Below are 23670 nucleotides of genomic sequence, written 5' to 3'. Positions count from 1 at the left end.
ACCTCTCGATGTCTTGTCTGGCACTCATCTTGGGCGAAAAGGACCAAAATTGATTAAAAATATCACTGGTTGATAGTAAGTCGCTGGAAATGTTGCTTTGGAGTAAAAAAAATCGACTGGAAGTCACAAATATTCGCTGAAAACCAAAGAAGCAGGAGAAAATCCGTTAAGATGTTTCCTGATCGAGGGGTTGCATGCGAATGAGGACCAACTGCCATTCTCAACTGCTTTTATCAACTGCCAGTCTCATGGCAAGTCTCACGGCCAGTCCCATGGTCAGTCCCATGGTCAGTCTCATGGCCAGTCTCTTGGCCAGTCTCATGGCCAGTCTCACGGCCAGTCTCACGGCCAGTCTCATGGCCAGTCTCATGGCCAGTCTCACGGCCAGTCTCACGGCCAGTCTCATGGCCAGTCTCATGGCCAGTCTCATGGCCAGTCTCATGGCCAGTCTCACGGCCAGTCTCATGGCCAGTCTCATGGCCAGTCTCATGGCCAGTCTCACGGCCAGTCTCACGGCCAGTCTCATGGCCAGTCTCATGGCCAGTCTCATGGCCAGTCTCATGGCCAGTCTCACGGCCAGTCTCATGGCCAGTCTCATGGCCAGTCTCACGGCCAGTCTCACGGCCAGTCTCATGGCCAGTCTCACGGCCAGTCTCATGGCCAGTCTCACGGCCAGTCTCACGGCCAGTCTCATGGCCAGTCTCATGGCCAGTCTCATGGCCAGTCTCACGGCCAGTCTCGTGGCCAGTCTCATGGCCAGTCTCGTGGCCAGTCTCACGGCCAGTCTCGTGGCCAGTCTCATGGCCAGTCTCATGGCCAGTCTCACGGCCAGTCTCATGGCCAGTCTCACAGCCAGTCTCACGGCCAGTCTCATGGCCAGTCTCATGGCCAGTCTCACGGCCAGTCTCGTGGCCAGTCTCACGGCAAGTCTCATGGCCAGTCTCATGGCCAGTCTCACGGCAAGTCTCATGGCCAGTCTCACGGCAAGTCTCATGGCCAGTCTCATGGCCAGTCTCACAGCCAGTCTCACGGCCAGTCTCACGGCCAGTCTCATGGCCAGTCTCACAGCACTGCTGCTTGTTGACAGGGAACTGTCCCTCACCTGCAGCACTCATCCTATTCATTTAGCCACAATTTTATTACTGCTTATGACACCTGAATGATCTATATCTTGTTTTGTTCACCACAAATTAGGCTTTTTGAGGGTGATACTTCTTTGCAGTAATTATTTTATTTTCTATGCATTTTTAAGGGAAAAATTAGAAAAAAAATGAAAAAAATCCTCTATTTCTTAAACTCTTCCCTATAGTTTTAAAATAAACAATGCCACTGTTGACAAAAAAACACACATTTTATTTGCACATTTGTCCTGGCTATCACAACATTGAAATTATGTCCCTAGTATTTTGTATAGCGACAATATTTTATTTGGAAATATTATACAAAGTAGAAAAATGGTAGGGCTTGTGCACACCAAGAGCGCTCCTAAGCGCTTTTCAAATCGCCATTGCTTTGAACTTGGCTAATGTAACCTATGAGGATGTTCCCACAGCAGCGCTGCAAACGTGCTGCATGTAGCATTTTTGGGAGCGATTCAGCTTTAATGAATGAGCAAAAATTGCTCTGAAAATCTCTTGACAAAATCGCAACCTGTAAGCGCTAGCCTCTTTTTCTCCACACATAGGCTATCATTCATAAAGCATTTCCGCACGTGGAAATGCTGAAAACAGCCGACTTTACGGAGCACATAGCAAAATTTCCATTCATAAAGGCTCTTTCCACATGAAAAGCTGACATTACCAAGCAGAGCGATAAATCACCGCCTTGTGCGGTGATTATCGGAACAAATGTAACAAAATGTCAATTCATAAATATTACGGCAAGCGGTATGAGGACGGGAAATACCGCTCCCTTGGATGTGGCGAGAACCATGCTGAGTTAATGGAGACACAGACCTCCCAGGCAGCTGCAGTAGAGTGGAACACGGAGAAATGTATCAACTCGGCAGCTTCCTGTGTTTGCGCAAGCCTACTGCCTGCCTACCGTCAGCCTAGTTCGGGAAATCTCCGCACTGCTATCGCAACTGTGCACTTTTTCATGAATGACCACACTGTGGTCCAAAGTACCGACAGCTGTGTTTTCCCACACTGATTCTCATTACCGACAACACTTTTATGAATGATACACATATTGTTGTGTGTTTCTTCCAAACAACTCCACCTTGGTTTCATCTGTACACAGAATATTTTACCAGTACTGCTGTGGAACATTCATGCAAGCTTTAAACCTGCAGCAATGTTTTTTTTTGGACAGCAGTGGCTTCCTCTGTGGTATCCTCCCATGAACTCCATTCTCGTTTAGTGTTTTATGTATCCATACCATTCCAACAGGTTCACATTATTTTCCTTGCTACTGTAATTGCCAAGCTAAACAGGTGGTTTTTCAGTTTTCATTTAAATGTCTCCAGGGTTAGAGCTGTCCTAATTAAGTTTAACAAAGCGTTCCACAGGGTAGGGGCAGCATGACAGAAAGCTCTGGCTCCAAAGGTTTTTAGTTGGAATCTTGGGGTGGTCAAGTCATTGAATCCTTTGTGATTGTAATTATCATTGATAGTAAAGTGCCATTTCATGCATCATTGCAAGAACTTATTAATGTAGTTTCACACATATTCAAAAAATGTATTTGTGCATTTAAAAAAAACAGGTACTCCTGCTAGGATTAATCAGTGTATTTCACCAGTACCCTTGTCTTGCATCTTCCTCTCTATTCCAAAGCATATTGAGCAATGGACCTCAAAATATACCATCAGAGTGAGGTGGAATTGATGGAGGAGGGGAATGGAGGGAGTGTGGTCATTTTTCTGATTTTCCGCACTTCCCTGATGAGGATGAGCACTGCAATGAGATAATGGTTATCCCTACTCTTGGTGATTTATTTCAGCACATTAATTTTAGAACAATTGAATGCTCCCGAATACAACAGTTCAGCACAGTTTCAGTACCAAACATGCAGATAGGGTCGGGGGGAGGTCACTACGTGCGTTTCAGAGACTCCAGTGCTTCCTCAGAATCAGAATATCATTTATTCGCTTGTACAAGTCCACACACAAATACCAAATATTCAAAATACAGGTGTCTGCTGTTGCTTGCACCCATGGAAGAACATTAAGGAAGGAGTGAACTGGCGGATTGATTGTAATAACTGCAGCCGGGGGTCAGCACAGCACAGGGGAACAATGGGGCGCAGGGAGTGGAGTGAGTTCAAGAGGTTGACAGCACCTCCTTGCCTACAGAAAACTGTGATACGAATTCAGACCAAAAGGACGGACTAGCGAATAAGCTGCTGCCAACCCGAGAAACAAATGCCTGGAATATAAACATAGCAGCCTCTGCTTGTTGTCACATTTTAGCCACACCTAAAAAGCCATTTGTAAATGATGACAAAAGTTGCAACTCAATAAATAACTGATAAAGCTTATCTTAAGGCCTCTTTCACACTGGGACGTTTTAATTGTGTTGCGATACCCTTTTTTACTGCAGTGTAATGCTAAAGCAATGAAACCCTATAGGACATTTCATACCTCCTGTGGTGCGATACAATGTGCCAGAAGTTGAGAAGTCAAGCTCTGCATACTTGTGCAGGTAGTCAATCAGGTACAGCGTCTATTTGCAAGTGCTGCCATTACCTTCTGCTGTACAAAAAACATAAGTACACTTTAGGCTAGCTGCATCCATGGGCTTCAGTTTGCATTCAAATTCTTAGTATAGTGATTAGTATATCATTTCCAAATGATTCATATTCAAGGTGTGTCATTAGCCTCAGGAGGGCTCTGCACATCTCTGTAGGTTTCATTTCATTTGCAGCCTGGAGCGCTGCCAATCGGTGGCTACCTTCTGAATGATGCGCCAGATGTACCAATTTACAGCAATGACAATAGCGCGTTATCAGTGACCACCTGCGGTGTTGTGCTGCAACCGAAAGTCATGTAAGTCTATGGCGCGTGGAGATATTTTAAACTGTTTGGCATTAACGTCGCGCATGTGCGGAATTGTATTTTGTCTGATTGCACCGCACCTATAACGCTGGTTTCTAGTGTGAAATTGGCCTAAAGCTTCCTCTCCTTGTATCCAACCATCAACATTAACCACTTCTGTCTTCAGTGTATTTTCCCCTTATGGACTAGAGCAATTTTCACATTTCAGTGCTCCTCCCATTCATTCACCAATAACTTAATCAAAACGAAATGATCTATATATTTTTTTTTTTTGTCACCAATTAGGCTTTCTTTTGGTGGTACATTAGACTAAGAAGTATTTTATTCTAAATGCATTTTAACAGGAATAATAAGAAAAAGGATGAAAAAAAATCATAATTTCTCAGTTTTTGGCCATTGTAGTTTTAAAATAATGCACGCTACTATAATTAAAACCTACGTATTTTATCTGCCCATTTGATCCGGTTATTACACCATTTAAATTATATCCCTATCACAATATATGGCGCCAATATTTTATTTGAAAATAAAGGTACATTTTTTCAGTTTTGTATCCATCACTATTTACAAGCCCACAATTTAAAACATTACAGAAAGATTCCCTCTTGAGTTACATATTAAAAAAGTTCAGTCCCTAAGGTAACTTAGATCAATGAATGGGAACTGCGTTTCCATTCATTGATCTCCAAGCTAACGGGCGTGGCGAGAACGAGCACGGGTGCATGCTCATGAGTGGCGCAGAGCGGGGTTGCGGCGGTGGTGCTTACATTTACGCCCCTAAGGCTTAGGTGAAGTTTTTAGATATACTGCCTTGGAGGCAGAAAAGGTTAAACTATTGCTTCTGCTTTTCTGAAGCCGAGTACCCACGCAGATAGTGGAACATTTAGAGGGAGTCCATTCATACTCCAGAGAGAGTACACATTTCATACCTAAAAGGAAGGCCAAATTATGCTGCAGTCAGTTTTGGAACTTAGAGGCTTATAGAGGCAACGCAATAACATATTGTATAGTAGAATGTAATGCATTATTCAGGATACACAAATTTATGTTAATTATCTTGGTTTCAGCATCAGACACACTTCCGATCAGAGCTGGGACAAGGTCCTCCAGCACCCAACAAGCACAGCTTGAATCTCTTCTGTGAGAGCAACTGACAACTGTGCGTGGTTTGGCAGAGAGAGGACCGATGGACATTGGTACCCAAAGGTTTCTCAGCACAGTAATCTTGAAAAATGACCAACTTTGTATTTCTTAAAGTAGGATTCGAAACTAAAATTTTAGCAACTACTCTTAGTTATATAAAATAACATCTGAAATCATTCCCACACATTCCCTGTCTAAAAACTTTTATTTTCACTGCAGTGAAGCTTGCTTATCTCTTGTCATCAGCAAAGGCAACTATAATCATTGCCATCTGAAGCTCTGTCATGGATGTCTCTTCACTCATCCTCTGCTGAACATACACATTGCACTGGCAACAGCTGAGTCACTTCAGCAGAAGAGGAGGGGGGCAGAATGAAGACACATGCCTCATAGAACTTCAGCTAGCAATTATTACATTTGCAGATATAAGCAAGCTTCCGCAACGAAAATAAACTTTTTTACACACGGGAAATGTGTAGAAATGCTTTCAAATGTTTATGTAACTAAGATTAGTTACTGAAATTTCAGTTTTGAGAGTATAATCCCACTTTAAAGCCCTTGTTCAGCCTCCCAGGTTTTTCATTGTTAGTAAAGGTGATCAGAGGACTACGCCATTGCTAACACCATTTTCATACAGTATTTGATGCAGCTATTTCAGATTTTTTTTTCGGTCGCATGACACAGAGAATTGTGTGCACAGTTTAAGCTGCCAGCAGAGTGGGAGTTTCTCTTTGTACACTGCCTTACTTTATTCCTTTCCTTCCCCCGACAGCTGTGTACACATCATACAGTTTGTCAGTGAGGACCTTCTTCAGCACCATACTAGAGCTTCCAGAAAGTGTAACACTGATCTCCTGTTTCCAAAGTCCCGAGATGGACATCAGGAGGGATAAGCAGACAAAAATTATGTAAGTACAGTATAATAGGTGCAATGTGTTAGCCACCAGTAGTAGAGAGCTGCCCTTTTCCCTGTACAGCCTGAAGCAAAGCAGAATATGTGAAATAGGACGCAACACAACTCGTCTCAACGCTACACATTAAGTGTGGTTAGGGCCTGAAAGAACAACACGTTCGTCCACTACACAAACCCCTTTTTATCATTAGAGCTATCAGAAGACAGGTTGTATAAATTCTGTTTGTAATCATATGCCTGGTACACGCCACACAATTTCCCATCAGATCGACAGGTAGAATTGATAATTTCTAGCAAGTCTGGTCTGCTCCTGATCCAGAACGGGATCTGCATGGCGCAGATCAGTACTGCAAAAATCCATTCCCGTTTTCGACTGAGAGCAGATCAGACAAGCCAGAAATGATCAATCCGACCCGTCGATCTGATGGGAAATTGCGTTCTGTGCACCAGGCACACCAGGAGAGTGATTATTTTCCTCAGAGAAATGCTGGAAATGTGAAAAGGGTGGAGAAGAAAGTAATGCCAAAACTCAGATGCTGTACATTGGGTGCATTTGGTGGCCATGCTTGCGGCTGGGGACTGGAGCACAAAATAATGTTAGTTACATACAGCAGATAACGATAAAAGTGATGTTTATGAAAGATTAGTGCTTTACAAACAAGTGAAGAGACAGAAAACATAAGAGGAACTAAAACACTTTAGGAAAACGCATTTCATTGGGTGCCCACTGCTTCTTCAGGTGAATGACACAAATTGCGCCAAGTGGCTTAGATGAGCAGGTGAGAGTACTAATCCTTACTTTGGCACTTATAACCTTTCATCAATGCCCACATTGTTTCAGTATAACCCAGGCTAAAGCTGCAATCCTGAACCACAGCAAAAAAATAAACAAATACACAATCCTGTTTAGGTTTTTAGGGTTATGAGAAGAGCTCAAAAGATGCTTTAGTAGAAAAAAAAAAAACAATTCCCATATAGCCTTAATGTACACTCAAAAACATAGTTATAGATAAGCTGTAAGTAAAAAATTACCTTAAGTTAGCCACACAGGTTACATAAAAAAGTTTTTTCACTAAACATGGTGAAAAAAAAAATTGATCAATTTTGTTTATGATAGATTGTCAATTTCATGATCTATAGATACAAGCAATTTTTTTCCTTGGGGGAGGGGGAATCAGAGTTTTCAAATCGGGAAAAAAAAAATTACAAATAATGTACATGATTAGATCATGAGCTCTATTAGTGACAGGACATTTGTACTCTATAAAGAGCTTTGGAAGGTGTCATCACTATAGAATCAGAATTTATTTTCCGCCAAGCACGACTGGGTCGTACCCGGAATTGGGCTTGGCATAAGCAGGGCATAGAAACAGTAAAATGACACACACCAGAGATAGCAATACATCAAAAACAAATACAATACGGTACAGTAATTACATAAGCAGCCATTTCCAAAAAGAGAGTTCTGCAGTGCAGGTAATGCTTAAAAGACTATTCTAGCTAGTGAAGCAAGCGGCCTAAGGAGGGGCCGCTCTTCTTTCAGTTGTGGGGGATGGGAGCGAGTCCAGTGAGTTCAGTGATTTGACAGCTAAGGGGAAGAAGCTGTTCCTGTGCCTTGAGGTCCTGGTGTAGATGGCCCGATACCTCTGGCCTGAACGGAGACGACAGAAGAAGCGGGAGCCTGGGTGCGAAGGATCATTTGCGATCCGCAAGGCTCTGGAGCGCAGTCTGGTGTTGTAGAGTAGGTCCAGTGGGGGAAGTGGTTTTCCGATGATCCTTTCCGCTGATCTGATGACTCTCTGTACCTATTGTCTGTCGCTGGCAGAGGAGCCAGCGTACCAGACGAGGATAGAAGAACAGATGACGGATTCGATGGTGGCTGAGTAGAAGCTCGTCAGCAGTTTCTGGTCCATGCCGAACTTCCTCATATATAAATATATATATATAAATACACAATGATTATAATTACAGTATTTTCTTTATTTTCAAAACAGTTTAATGTGGTTGTTCGTCAAATACACAACTCCTACAGTACAGACCAAAAGTTTGGACACACCTTCTCATTCAAAGAGTTTTCTTTATTTTCATGACTATGAACATTGTAGATTCACACTGAATGCATCCAAACTATGAATGAACACATGTGGAAGTATAGTACATAACCAAAAAGTGTGAAACAACTGAAAATATGTCATATTCTAGGTTCTTCAAAGTAGCCACCTTTTGCTTTGATTACTGCTTTGCACACTCTTGGCATTCTCTTGATGAGCTTCAAGAGGTAGTCACCTGAAATGGTTTTCACTTCACAGGTGTGCCCTGTCAGGTTTAATAAGTGGGATTTCTTGCCTTATAAATGGGGTTGGGGCCATCAGTTGGGTTGTGGAGAAGTCGGGTGCATACACAGCTGATAGTCCTACTGAATAGACTGTTAGACTTTGTATTATGGCAAGAAAAAAGCAGCTAAGTAAAGAAAAAGAAGTGGCCATGATTACTTTAAGAAATGTAACTTAGTCAGTCCGAAAAATTGAGAAAACTGTGAAAGTGTCCGCAAGTGCAGTCTCAAAAACCATCAAACGCTGCAAAGAAACTGGCTCACATGCAGACCGCCCCAGGAAAGGAAGACCAAGAGTCCTGCTGCGGAGGATAAGTTCATCCGAGTCACCAGCCTCAGAAATCGCAGGTTAACAGCAGTTCAGATTAGAGACCAGGTCAATGCTACACAGAGTTCTAGCAGCAGACACATCTCTAGAACAACTGTTAAGAGGAGACTCTGTGAATCAGGCCTTCATGGTAGAATATCTTCTAGGAAACCACTGCTAAAGACAGGCAACAAGCAGAAGAGACTTGTTTGGGCTAAAGAACACAAGGAATGGACATTAGACCCGTGGAAATCTGTGCTTTGGTCTGATGAGTCCAAATTTGAGATTTTTGGTTCCAACCACCGTGTCTTTGTGCGACGCAGAAAAGGTGAACGGATGGTCTCTACATGCCTGGTTTCCACCGTGAAGCATGGAGGAGGAGGTGTGATGGCATGGGGGTGCTTTGCTGGTGACACTGTTGGGGATTTATTCAAAATTTAAGGCATACTGAACCAGCATGGCTACCACAGCATCTGCAGCAGCATGCTATTCCATCCGGTTTGTGTTTAGTTGGACCATCATTTATTTTTCAACAGGACACACCTCCAGGCTGTGTAAGGACTATTTGACCAGGAAGGAGAGTGATGGGGTGCTGCTCCAGATGACCTGGCCTCCACAGTCACCAGACCTGAACCCAATCGAGATGGTTTGGGGTGAGCTGGACCACAGAATGAAGGCGAAAGGGCAACAAGTGCTAAGCATCTCTGGGAACTCCTTCAAGACTGTTGGAAGACCATTTCAGGTGACTACCTCTTAAACCTCGTCAAGAGAATGCCAAGAGTGTGCAAAGCAGTAATCAAAGCAAAAGGTGGTTACTTTGAAGAACCTAGAATGACATATTTTCAGTTGTTTCACACTTTTTGGTTATGTACTATACTTCCACATGTGTTCATTCATAGTTTGGATGCATTCAGTGTGAATCTACAATGTTCATAGTCATGAAAATAAAGAAAACTCTTTGAATGAGAAGGTGTGTGCAAACTTTTGGTCTGTACTGTATATTTTCAAGCTCTCACAAAAAAGCACTTTTTAGAGAGATGCAATAAAATATAACACCACTAGATGGCACCTTCTGCTTTATAAAACAGCAACTACTGTATACTAATGACAATATCTAAGTGGTAAATATTTTGAAATCATTACTAAAGCCTTAGTGCTAGTTAACATTTGGAGCGCTTATTGCGATCACATTAATACATTTGCATTTTTACTGTAATATATGCTTGTGATTCCAGTAGAACAAGAATCACAACGTGATCATCCCAAAAGCACTGCATGCAGCTCCTTTGTGATTAATAGCACACGCTGCAGTGAAAATGTATCCTTAGGGATACATTAGCAGTAGTGCTTTGCTGATCACCGTCGATCAGGAAAGCGCTACAAAAGCGCCCAGTGTGAACCAGCCCATACTCAGAACTCCTTTTTGATATCTGCTAGAACTGTTTAGTTTTCATTGTTTGTAGCAAACATTTTTTTACCTTTTATAGTGACAGAGGGTTAAAGGTCCTTTTACACTTAATGCGTTAGTATGCGTTGGTATTCGTTTCTTCCATAGCAGTGCATTGAGAAAGAGATTCAGATAAAACGCGTATAGTGTGAACTGTGCCCTAGGAAAACATGGGCATTACTTTGAAAATCAGTTTTCTTTCAGTTATAATGGAGAGGAACTGATTATGGCCTCTTTCCCAACAGGACGTTGCATTTTAGGGGACGTTATAGGTCGCATAACATGCCCCTAACGCAACGCCTGGTGGTGTTAGAGGCGGACGCTACCTAGAGATGCGTTATGCAGCTCTTGGTGCGCCTTTTTTGTGGCATGCGATGCGGAGACCACGTGATCCGCATCACGTGGTCCCGCCAGCCAATCGCCGCACAGAGCGGCCGCTCCAGGAAGTAAACACTGCACGTCACTGAGTGCAGTGAGTATTAATTAGCCATGTGGCTGGCCGCGGAGGAGGAGGGGAGACCTCCTCCTCCAACATTACTGAGCATGTGGAAACAGTCTAACGTGGCTTAGCCGTGTATAACGCACAGCATGCAGCACTTTTACTTGACGTCCAGCGTTACAATGTAACGCAACGTGGGCACTGTGAACAGCCCATTGATTTTTCATTGCTGTGCAATGGGCTGCGTTACAGGCTGTACTAACGTGCGCCTGTAACGTCTTACTGTGAAAGCTGCCTAAGCGTAAAAGGGCTGTAATAAGGATCCTTTTACACTTAATGCATTGGTATGCGTTAGTGTGTGTTAGTATGCGTTAGTATGTGTTGGTATGCGCTTTTTCCATAGCAGTGCATTGTGAAAAAGCTTTCAGTTAAAACGCGTGTATTGGGAACTGAGCCACAGGGAAACATGGATATTAAAACGTAGCTTTTATTACTTCTACATTTAAAATAATTTACTTTCCTAGGTCGCTGTCACTAATATACAAACTCAATTTCTTATGAACTGGGAGTCTCCAGTCAGCATCACAGGAGAAATATTCTCCGCCCCTCAGTTTATATAGTAATAATAAATTACACTACTATTATTATTATTACTATATGAACTGAGGGGCGGAGAATATTTCTCCTGTGATGCTGACTGGAGACTCCCAGTTCATAAGAAATTGAGTTTGTATATTAGTGACAGCGACCTAGGAAAGTAAATTATTTTGAATGTAGAAGTAATAAAAGCTACGTTTTAACAGTCCTTAGTTTGTCCTTAGTTTGAGGTAAATTACTGTTTATCGTTATATATTTGTTCACGTTTTGTGCGTTTATTAAACATGGATATTACTTTGAAAATCAGTTTTCTTTCAGTTATAACTGAGAGCAACTGATTAAGTGTAAAAGGGCCCTTATTTATGTTTCCAATGCCAAATAGCAGAATGTTAATCCATGGACTTTGATTCTATATAATTGCTTTCTTATGCTTTTAGTTAAAGAGACTCTGAAGTCTCATAAAATGCAGGTTTTTATTTAAAAAATGTCTTTAACATCAATGCCCTAACTAAAACGCTGCATCCCCGTGGCTGAACACTAACTAAATCACCCCAAACTCCACAGCAAAAATCCACGACTTTCTTGGTCGTGGATTTTGCTGCCCAGGGAGGCAGAGTTTTGATTAGTTTTAGTTCGGGCATTGATATTAAAGAGATTTTTAAAATAAAAACCTGAATTTTGAGAGACTTCAGTCTCTGTTTAACTAAAATATACCATAATAGACGTTCCTCTCCCTGGTGCCGCATTGCTAATCTCAAACTGTATGTGGAAAGACCGAGATTAGGGCAATGAAAGAGTAATCTGGGACAGTGACTCGATATACAGAATGAACGACTTGAAATGTAGCAAAGGGGGTTGGATAAATTTAGAAGAGGGGGGTTGAACAGATGTTGGACAGCGGTTGGATTGACAAAAAATCACAGCGATTGCCCTATGAAATCCAACATCCAAAACATTTTTCCTGACCAGAGTCCAGACAGGACTTCAGAGGATGCCTATAAAGATATCAGATCGCAGTCCAGTCAAACCACATTATTCACAGTGAGCAATATTAATCTGATTTCTACTCAGATTTTAATACATTCGATTTTTTTTTAGGAATCCCTGTAACTTTTTTTATATACTTTGTTACAAAATGACAGTCAGTGAAAGTATTTATTAACACTTAATTGGAACATGGATACTCTATTATTATCCTAAACTTTCAACTGAGTTATAAAATAAATGCATACTAATTAACATAAGCTAATTACACATCACTTAACTAAGAGCACAAAAGGATACTCATCCAGCCGAATTCTACAGTTCCTCTAATTACCAGGCGACCAAACAAATTTACTGACAAATTGTCGAGAAACTGTAAAACGTTCCTGATCCGTATCAAAGGCAGCTGGGAGTTCTCACAATCCCATAATATTCTTTATTTTGTAATTGCTGCTTCAGTTCGATTAGCTAGAAAAACAAGTAAGTTATGTTTTGTTTTTCAAGTCTGGACAGAGAAAATATTGTGCCTCTCACAGGAAAAATCAGTTTTATGGATGTAGAGTAGGTAGAAAAAAAGTTTTGTAAAAGTAATAACTTTTAATGGCTAACTGCTAAAGTTCAATTTTGCAATCTTTCTGTGATCTAGAGGTAATGCCGCTGCCTAAAGTGTACCAGCTGTAACAAAAAAATGGAGAATGCCATTACCAGTTTTGTTTTTTTTAGATATATTTTTATTATAGAGAGTCATAAAAACAAAACATACACAATAGCATCTCTGAGACTACGTTATATTTCACCAATAGATGAACAATGCAAGATTAAATTATACAACAGAAAAATCAAGAAAAAGAAGGCTCTCTATAGGATTTTCGCTTTTTTATAAACCCAACACTACCACCCCATCTAAATTTCCCCTTCCCCCTTGGGTTTAAGACCACAACAATGGGAAAGTTCTGGGCAGTTCCAGTGGTAGTGAGAAAAGAAAAATAATACATTAACTAAAAGAGAGTATTTTTGCCCAGAAACAATGTTAGAGTATAAGATTTAAAGAGGAACTCCAGTGAAAATAATGTAATAAAAAAAGTGCTTCATTTTTACAATAATTATGTATAAATGATTTAGTCAGTGTTTTCTCATTGTAAAATCTTTAGTCTCCCCAATTTACATCCTGACGTTTATTACATGGTGACATTTTTACTGTTGGCAGGTGATGTAGCTGCTGCATGCTGTTTTGGTAGTTGGAAACAGCTGTAAACAGCTATTTCCCACAATGCAACAAGGTTCACAGACAGGAAACTGCCAGGAGTACCACGGTCTTCAGAGTTTCTTGTAGGAGGGGTTTCACCACAATATCAGTCATATAGCGCCCCCTGATGGTCTGTTTGTGAAAAGCAATAGATTTATCATGTAAAAGGGGGTATCAGCTACTGATTGGGATAAAGTTAAATTCTTGGTTGGAGTTTCTCTTTAACAACCCTCAAACAATGTCAATCAGGAACAACTTCAATATCTCTAGAGTTACTCTCACTACTTCCAAAATATGAAGTAACAGAACCTATACCCCACAGCCGTCTAAAATTCCAAGTTATTTTCTCTAAGGATCTGATCCAGTTTACTATGAGTAAATAAGTAAGGAAAGGGTCAAGAACATATTACAAGGAAAAGCAGGCAAAGCTTTTAGATAACTTCATCAGATGTCATCATCAATCTCCAATGGACCCAAGGTTCCAGCTATCTTCCTCTTTGGGCATCAAAGTTAACTAAAATTCTAAATGCCAGTAATTGCTAGCAAATAGCAATACAAAGGCTTTTTTTCATCTTTTCATTTTTTTATGTGAAGAAAATATGACATTTACAGAGAACAGTTTTCACTGTGGTTATTAATATGGAGGCCTTTATCCAGAACATTCAGCATACAGAAACAGTCCTCACTGTCTGTTATCCTGTGACACAAATCTCTTCAGAATGTTAGAAATCAGAAATATAGATTCAAAGAGTGTGTAAATGACTCATCAGCTGATCCTGTACCTCAGGCAGTCTAAGGTAAACAGAGTCTACAGCCAGGAAAAGCTCATTCTTAATGGGGGGAAGAGGCATCCAAGAACAGGAAAAAGTACAGGTCCTTCTCTTCAGATCCTTCTCAGCTGTTCTTATATGATCTGTGAGCAAGCAGTGTGTGTGTAAGCAGGGCGGAAACAAACAGTAAATCTACCCTCTGTGAATAGTAAAAGCAATATGGAACTTATCTACATAGTACAGCTCTTGCTTCAACGCTGACACCAGCTGTTACAAAAGCTGATGAACAAAGCATTCCTTTAACACAGGCTGTGATGAGAGACTTCTGAAAAGCTTTCTAGTGTTGCTGGCTAAAAGCTCTAGAGGTATGTGGGGTTTAACGTCAGTTTCTATGATAATTCCTCTTTAACCTCCCTGGCATTCAATTTATGCAGGATTTTTGTGCAAAAATTGGTTCAATTAATTTTCGTGAAATCTTTGCTTGCAACTTACTAAAATCCATCAAGCAAGGGTCTAGTATCCATTCTGAGTATAATAAACATTTTAAATAAAAAATCATGTCAAAAAATTAAATTAAAATTTCTAAAATAAACTTTTTAATCACAAATAGAAAAATCCTCCTCAAATATGGATGAATAAATAAATCTACAGATGCAGAAATAAATACTGTCCAGTGTTTACCTAAAACATCTCCCTTGTGTGGTACAACAACTAAGGGACAGTTCACACGCATACTTTATTGCCGTTTATGCAAAAGCAGCATTTTGATCTTTATTTTTTCCACTGTCTGGAAGCAGCTCGGTCAGGTCGTTCTGGGGTCCATTAGCACCGCACTCCGGTGTCCACCTACGGGATGAAAAATTACAGTAGCTGGGAATCGCCATTGAAAGTCGACAAATGCCTTTCTGCATGCTTGCAGAAAAGCATTTGGAATAGACACTAGGCAGGTGATTGAGACATCCGTCTGAACCAGCCCTACAGGCACATTGTCTGAACTCTGAGTAGTGGACCATAATGACTGCCATGGCGGGGTGGTCATCATGGTCAGACCAGTGTGACTACATCAGGCACACAATGATTGCATGAAGATCCGGCGTGTTAGATTTTTAGCAAAACCCGAGCACAGCACATTAGCATTGTTCTCGCTGCAAAGGCTGATGACACTTCTGTACAGTATTGTTAGTGCGCTGTTGCCTTTTGCTGACGATGCATTTGTTGTGATGTGGGGGGGAGGGGGCAACAAGTGCTTCTGACGGAGTGGCTTCCAGCAGGTGGGGAGGTGCCAAGAACAATGTCGTTGGGTCATGCTTAGGCATAGTTAAAGGTCCGATATGCCAGATATTTAGGGATCATCATTGGGCCGCTGTACAGACAGACTCTGGTCTGCTGCACAACTCTTAGCCATGGTGGTCGTTATAGTCCATCACGGCTGAGTTCAGACCAGTGTGGTAATAAGTGTCATTCTCTGTACAATAAATAGCAGGCTTTCTAAACCAGGGTTCCCTAAAAATAAGCACTAAATTGGGGGTCAGAATAATAATGAGCACATAATAAAAAGAACTAGAATAAGAAGACATGGTAATGATGGCACTGTAATAGAGGGTAGTGACAAACAGCTACACCAGCTTTTGAAGGCCATGCCAGGGGTTTCCTGAGATTTAAAAATTACTTGCAGGGTCCCTCCAGGGTAAAAGGTTGAGAAAGGCTGATATATAGTATGGTATTAGATTCCAGAAATGTTCTGTAATGCTGTAATATGTGGCTACTGCCAGTAGGTGGTGCACATGCACCATTCTAACTCTTTCCAGGCCAGTTTTCAGCGTAGACAAGGCTAACTCGTCAATACCAATTGTAGAAAGTTTTTTAATAACGAGTCAGCCTCATCCTTACCACCAGGAAGGCTACGCTATGTACACACATTAGATACAAATTGCTTGGAACCCTAGTAAAACGACCAATTAATGATGTTTCGACCGATCATCGTAGAGCAGACGTGACCAACTGACCTGATTGACTGATCGTTTCAGCTAGCTGCATCTCAGACGTCACTTTCATATTATTTGTCAATTCCTTCTTTCTTGGATTGTTCATCTGTGTATACAAGTCAGTCGTTTGAGATTGTTGACCTTCATCGATTGATCGTCGGTCAACGGTCATTTAGACCAATTTCCACCTGAGGTGTGTATGTACTTCTAGGCTGCTTTCACACAGGAGGCTAAACAGATCTCGTAAAGGATATTTGAGACAATTCCCCCCCCCCCCTTCCCCCTTCAAATCAGTATACATTTACATGCAAAATGGTATTAACTCATGGACAGCGTTGACCGCTTGCCCCCGTAAGCCTCTGTTCATCCGCTATAGTTCCTTTACTAGGCCCAGACTAGTAGCGCTCAGGACCTTTGAGCCAGAAGATATATGTTGCACGTATGCGCAGTTGCTTACTCTGAGAGCTGTGAGTGTACAAGCAGACACAAGAAGGCCACCAGGAGAACAGATGAAGTGTAGTGAGAATGGCCACAAGTAAGCAGCTGCGCATATGTGCAGCATATTTCAAAGGTCCCAACCACTACTAGTTGGGGCCTAGTAAGGAGGATGTACGGTGGCTTATGGGGCAAAAGGTCAATGCTGTCTATGAGTTCATACTAATCTGCATGTAGGTGTATACTGATATATGGGGATGGGGGGCAGAGTTGGCTCAGATATCCTTTTAGATGCAGTTCAGCCTCACATCTGACTGCCACTGAACACCTTCCAGTTGCAGCTTAATGAAACTAATAAGTTTAATACTTATCTAAGAAGAGGAAAGGTTCTGGATAGATAGAGCCTGCCAGGTCCTCTGTCTAGCTTGTCGTTGCAACGCTGTCCCATTTGAAACTCCTTTGACAACCTGCGGAACTACTTGTGTCCCTGAACAGTACTGGGGACTCCAGCATGCTCAATACAGATGTGCCAGTCACCGGTACTACTCACAGACATGGATGGATGTGCATGTCCTCAGGCACACAAGTAGTTCCAAACAGCTATTTGACTGAACAGGTACAACCGAGTTGGCACTGCAATGACGGGCCAGATGGAGGAATGGGAAGGCTCTATGCTATCCATAGGCTTCCCTTTAATTAGGCAAGTATCAAAACTAAAGTGAGATTACTTTATTTGTGTATGAATGTTTTTCAAATATTGTGCTTTTAATGAAAACCTGAGGCCAGCATGACCTAAAAAAAAAATGACTTGTCTAGGAAGATGGAAGCCTCTGGATCCTCCAGAGTGTCCTACCATATCACTGCCGCTGGCGAGAACCTGCTGTAGACGAGTGAGGCTGAGTTTGGCTCCACCTGCACAGTAGCAAAAAACTGCTCGTGGACAAGAGTAGTGATGAACGTAATCAGCCAATTACGATTACGTGAAAGTACACGTACATTTTTGCAAGTATGCCTGTACGTAATTGCAAATTGGATTTTAAAAATGCAAAGAAAAATCTCAGCAAAATGACAGTTTGAAAAACATTTTTCTTTGTATATTTAAAGTCGATTTTCTCAAAAACTACAGGATCTTTTTGAACAATTCTGGTTTTTTTTAACTTGTACCCACTATTGTCCTTAACATACTGTATGTAGTAATTGTTGTAGCAATAGCTTGTATGGGGGCTTCGATATTCATCAGCTAAGTCGGCACAAAATTACACGTAAATAATGCATTAATTCATGCGTAATTAGGTATGCTTACAATAAAGTACGACATTGATTACGCTTTTCCCTGAAATTTTGCATTACGATTATGATGCGTAATTGTGAATAACTATGCGTAATTACGCATAGGCGTAATTTCTGCTCATCACTAGACAAGAGGCGCGGTCTTACTTGCGCAGGAACAGTGCAGCTGTACACGGCCATGATAACATATCCGACAAGCTCTTGTCGGATATGTGCTGGGGGTCCATGCTTGGCAACATTGGGAGCAAGGAGGAAGTATTGGAGGAAGTATCAGAGCTAATTGAAATGTACCCTGTCCAGGTGTTCGGTGCTGAAATGGTGCTGAATGCACGTGTTCAGGTCCCAAACACAGTAATGCCGAATTCAACCAACAACACTACTGCTCAGCAACACTGACTAGGCTCTGATATGACGCTGATAAAGGATGCTACATCCTAACCACCTAATAGCAGGCAATGTTTAATTTACCCAATCCATGTTTGCTGGTTACTTTGTAGTATGCCCACTGAAGATGCTTGGAGATCTTTGGAAGATGCTTTAGTAAATTAGTCTCTGAGTGTCTCTTTTACTCCTCATTAGCACCCCAGTGATCCTCTTGTAGGCTAACAGGATGATGCAGAGTTGTATCTGGTGGGAACAGATGCCTCATATTTTTTGGAAAGCTATCTTTGGCAGTATTCATGGGCATAACAATTCCCCCTGCGACCCCTGCCATCACAGGGGGGGGGGGGGGCAGAGGCTTTGAGGGGCCCCTCCTCCTCCACAACCACAAGTGCAGCCAATTAGCAAAAAAATTCTCCCTGTTTGCTCACAAAAACCATGTGTTGGAACATGTGTACATTTTTCCTGCTTTCAGACGCTGCTTAACAGCAGAACACTCTCTGCTGCCATTTGCTGGCTTCCGATCATGTGACTTGCATAGGGTTTGGGGACCAACAGGGCCCTGTGCTATCATTTTTGAGGGGGGGGGGGGCTGTTAAGTCTAGTTACTCCCCTGGCTGTATATATTTTTTCTGGCTCTTTGGAAATTCTCCGAAACGGGCTAGTGTCGCCTGAAAATTTGACATTATCTATTGACATAATTGTCAAATTGTATGATCCTCTGTTAGGCCTTGTTCACATTGCATTCGGCTCACGTGTGCATCCTTGGGCATTTTTTCCACGTTTTTGAAAGCGTTTTCTGGCGATTTTCTGCGCACTCGCTCATTTTTGTGGGCGTTTTTGCAAGCTTTTTTGACGAGCACTTCTGTCTTTTGATGCGGAAAAAAATAAATACAATATATTGTTTCTTCAAAAACGCTTGATCGCTTGCCAAAGCGATTTTGTGAGCGTTTTGCGTTTTTCCTCTACGCCCAGAAGGCCATGTGCGCTCCCGCGGCCAATCGCGCGGCCGGGAGTGCACGCATACTCCCGGCCGCGTATCAATAGCCCAGGAATCAATGAATCGGGACATGGTGCTCGATCACTAATTCCTTTCCCTGGCAGAAAAAGTGACCGCTTCTCTCGGAAGCCTTGCTTTTTCTGGGTCCTATGTCCCCCTACGTCCCTCTAAGCGTACATGTTACGCTTAGAGTGACGCCATGTAAACAAACTCAAGGTTGCCATCTTGTGGCCAAGAAATAAAACTACATCTACATGTAAAATAAATAAATAAACACATGTTTACATTAAAAAATTACTATCTACATCCCACCCTTCCCAAAAATACCCAAATAAAATGTTTAATAATAAAAAAAGCATTACAATTAAAAAAAAACAAACACATAAATATTTCCCTAAGGGTCTAAACTTTTTAAATATCCATGTAAAGATGAAATATTTTTTTTTTATTATTATTATATTTACATGTAAAGATGAAATATTTTTTTTGTTTTATTATTATTATATTTACTAGCTAATTGCCCGGCGTTGCCTGGGTATGTATTTGGCTAGTGTCATTTCTGCCCACTTTTCCTAACCCTAACACACAATTACTTAATGACCAAGTATGTGAGCTTTGCAGTCTTTGGCATCAATAATTTGCAATGAAATAAAATTAATCTGATTGGATGTGGCTCCACCCCTTTTCTGAATTTGAACCCCAATCACCCAATGGCCAACTGTACCAGGTACAGGTGATTAACAGTGCAAGAATGGCAGCAATTATATATTCCCCTTAAAAATCAATAGGTGGATTTTGATTGGCTTTTATAGGCTCCACCCACTTTTCTGAAAATTAATCCCAGTCACCCAGTGACCAACTGTGCAAAGTTTGAGAACCCTACCATTAACAGTGTAAGAATGGCTGCAGTTTACATTTGCACAATGACATTTGTATTTTTCTCCACTCACTTATTTCCTAACATTGTTTAGGTATGTATTTGGCTGGTGTTGGCTCTGCCTACTATTTCTAACTCTAACACATAATTACTCAATTACCAAGTTTGTGAGGTTTGCGGTCTTTGGCATCAATAATTTGCATTGAGATTAAACAAATCTGATTGGCTGTTTGTGGCTCCACCCCTTTGTCTAAATTTGAACCCCGGTCACCCAAGGACCAACTGTACCAGGTTTAAGGCTTGTGCCATTAACAGTGCAAGAATGGCAGCAATTACATATTCCCCTTGAAAATCAATAGGTGAATTTTGATTGTCTTTTGTAGGCTCCACCCACTTCTCTGAATACTAACCCCAGTCACCCAGTGATCAATTGTGCAAAGTTTGAGAACCCTACCATTAAAAGTGCAAGAATTGCTGCAGTTTACATTTTCTCAGTGAAATTTGCATTTGTCTCCACCTACTGATGACCAGGCATTGCCCGATTATGTATTTTGCAGGTGCTGGCTGCGCCCACTTTTCCTAACCCTAACACACAATTAATCAATTACTCAATGACCAAGTTTGTGAGCTTTGCGGTCTTTGGCATCAATTGCCTGCATTAAAAGGAAACCAATCATATTGGCTGTTTGTGGCTCCACCCCCTTTTATAAATTTAAACCCCAGTCACCCAATGATCAACTGTACCAGGTTTGAGGCTTGTGCCATTAACAGTGCAAGAATGGCAGCAATGAAATATTCCCCTGAAAAATCAATAGGTAATTTTTTATTGCCTTTTGTAGGCTACACCCACTTTTCTGAATATTAACCCCAGTCACCCAGTAACCAACTGTGCAAAGTTTGAGAACCCTACCATTAACAGTGTAAGAATTGCTGCTGTTTACTTTTCCCAGTAAAATTTGTATTTGTCTCTGCCCACTTATGACCCGGCATTGCCCGCTTATGTATTTGGCTGGTGTTGGCTGTGCCCACTTTTCTAACCCTAACGCACAATTAATCAATTACTCAATTACCAAGTTTGTGAGCTTTGCAGTGTTTGGCATCAATAATTTGCATTGGAATGAAACAAATCTAATTGGCTGTTTGTGACTCCACCCCCTTTCTGAATTTGAACCCTAGTCACCCAATGATCAACTGTACCAGGTTTGAGGCTTGTGCCATTAACAGTGCAAGAATGGCAGCAATGTAAATATTCCCCTTGAAAATCAATAGGTTAATTTTGATTGGCTTTTATAGACTCCTCCCACTTTTCTGAATATTAATCCCAGTCACCCAGTAATCAACTGCGCAAAGTTTGAGAACCCTACCATTAACAGTGTAAGAATGGCTGCTGTTTACATTTTCCCAGTAAAATTTGTATTTGTCTCTGCTTACTTATGACCCGGCGTTGCCCTTTTATGTATTTGGCTGGTGTTGGCTGTGCCTACTTTTCTAACCCTAACACACAATTAATCAATTACCAAGTTTGTGATCTTTGCGGTGTTTGGCATCAATAATGTGCATTGAAATTAAACAAATTTAATTGGCTGTTTGTGGCTCCACCCCCTTTCTGAAATTGAACCCTAGTCACCCAATGATCAACTGTACCAGGTTTGAGACTTGTGCCATTAACAGTGCAAGAATGGCAGCAATGTAAATATTCCCCTTGAAAATCAATAGGTTAATTTTGATTGGCTTTTATAGACTCCACCCACCTTTCTGAATAATAATCCCAGTCACCCAGCAACCAACTGTGCAAAGTTTGAGAACCCTACCATTAACAGTGTAAGAATGGCTGCAGTTTACATTTTCCAGTGAAATTTGTATTTGTCTCCGCCCCCTTTTTGGTTATGGGAATAAAAAGTATCCTATACTTTATTCCAGGTAATGTACTATGTGTGTGCCGAATTTCATTCAAATCCATTCAGCCATTTTTGCGTGATCGAGTAACAAACATCCAAACATCCGAACTTTCCCATTTATTATATTAGTAGGATTATTATAAGCTTCTAAATAGTGATGGATGCAAAACGGAAAAAATGCACTTTTATTTCCAAATAAAATATTGTCGCCATACATTGTAATAGGGACATAATTTAAATGGTGTAATAACCGGGACTATTAGGCAAATACAATACATGGGTTTTAATTATGGAGGTATGTATTATTTTAAAACTATAATGGCCGAAAACTGAGAAATAATGCATTTTTTCCGTTTTTTTCTTATTCTTCCTGTTAAAGTGCATTTACAGTAAAGTAGCTCTTAGCAAAATATACCACCCAAAGAAAGCCTAATTGATGGCGGGAAAAACAAGATATAGATCAGTTCATTGTGACAAGTAGTGATAAAGCTATAGGCTAATGAATGGGAGGTGAACATTGCTCCGATGCATAAAGTGAAAACGACTGAAGGCTGAAGTGGTTAAAGCGGACCCAAACCAAACATTTTTTTAATTAAAAATATTTAGTTGACACATACAAAGATAAATAAACACTCCTTCAAGCCTATGAGCATTTCAGTGCATGCTTTTCACCCTTGTCTTTTCATAATTAGGGTTATACAGGTGGCAGCCATTACTTCTGAGCTTAGTAGGAGGTTTTAGATCATGGGTGTGTTTGTCATCAGCTACCCTCCCTCACAGGGGCATCGTCTATGTGAAATCTCACACAAGCTGAGATCACCTCCCCTGTGACATCATCCGTAGCAGCCTGTGTTTTGTTTTTGTTTTTTATCTCCTCCACCAGTTTGCCGGAAAATCCCAGCAATATGAAAAGAAGGGAGGGGTTCCTCCAATAAATGTAACATTTTTTATATTTGCCACCATGCAGCTGAAAAAAGCCTGCTATTTATCACTATAATTTAGAAAGTAGATTTTAATTCTGAAATCTTATATTTTTAACCATTTCTGCCGCCCGGATGTGAAGCTCATGTCCGGGCGGCTGCTCTGAAGCGGTGTCGCGCTTTGGCGCGCTCCCGCCCTCGATCGCGGGCGCGCCCCCGCCTCCCCGTGGTGTCCCCCGGTAGCCCCGGGATCAGTGAAAGGGAAAACCGAAGCGGCTCTTCTGCCCAGAAGAATTTCCGCATCCCCCTTGTACTTCCGCTTAGCGAGAAGTACAAGGAGGGAAACCAAAAATGAAGGTGGCCATCTTGTGGCCAAATAGTAAAACTACATCTACACATTTTTTATATCACAATTTATACACATAATAACATTAAAAATTTGCTATTTATGTCCCACACCAAAATATTCCCCCAAATAAAATTTTTAATGGAAAAAAAAATTACAATTAAAAAAAAAAAAAAAAGACATAAATAGTTACCTAAGGGTCTGAACTTTTTAAATATGCATTTGAAGGGGGTATACTACAAACATTTTTTAAATTATAAGCTTGCAAATAGTGATGGGCGCAAAACGGAAACAATGCACCTTTATTTCCAAATAAAATATTGGCGCCATATATTGTGATAGGGACAAAATTTAAATGGTATAATA

At 41.1% G+C, this 23670-nt stretch overlaps 1 long non-coding RNA gene across 6 annotated transcripts in view; it reads left to right on the top strand.

Moving 5' to 3' along the window:
• The window catches only part of LOC137525016 (uncharacterized), a 410675-nt gene that overhangs the window by 119436 nt on the left and 267569 nt on the right, over positions 1–23670 (top strand). For all 6 annotated transcript variants that reach the window (XR_011022834.1, XR_011022835.1, XR_011022836.1 and 3 more), the window contains exon 4: positions 5910–6045. This is a non-coding gene — a long non-coding RNA (uncharacterized lncRNA). The remainder of the gene's footprint in view (positions 1–5909; positions 6046–23670) is intronic.

The sequence above is a fragment of the Hyperolius riggenbachi genome, chromosome 7 (genome assembly GCF_040937935.1).
Source record: "Hyperolius riggenbachi isolate aHypRig1 chromosome 7, aHypRig1.pri, whole genome shotgun sequence".
Lineage (NCBI taxonomy): Eukaryota > Metazoa > Chordata > Amphibia > Anura > Hyperoliidae > Hyperolius > Hyperolius riggenbachi.
Note: the sequence above shows the minus strand (reverse complement) of the source record. Positions and strands in the feature narration are given on the sequence as shown.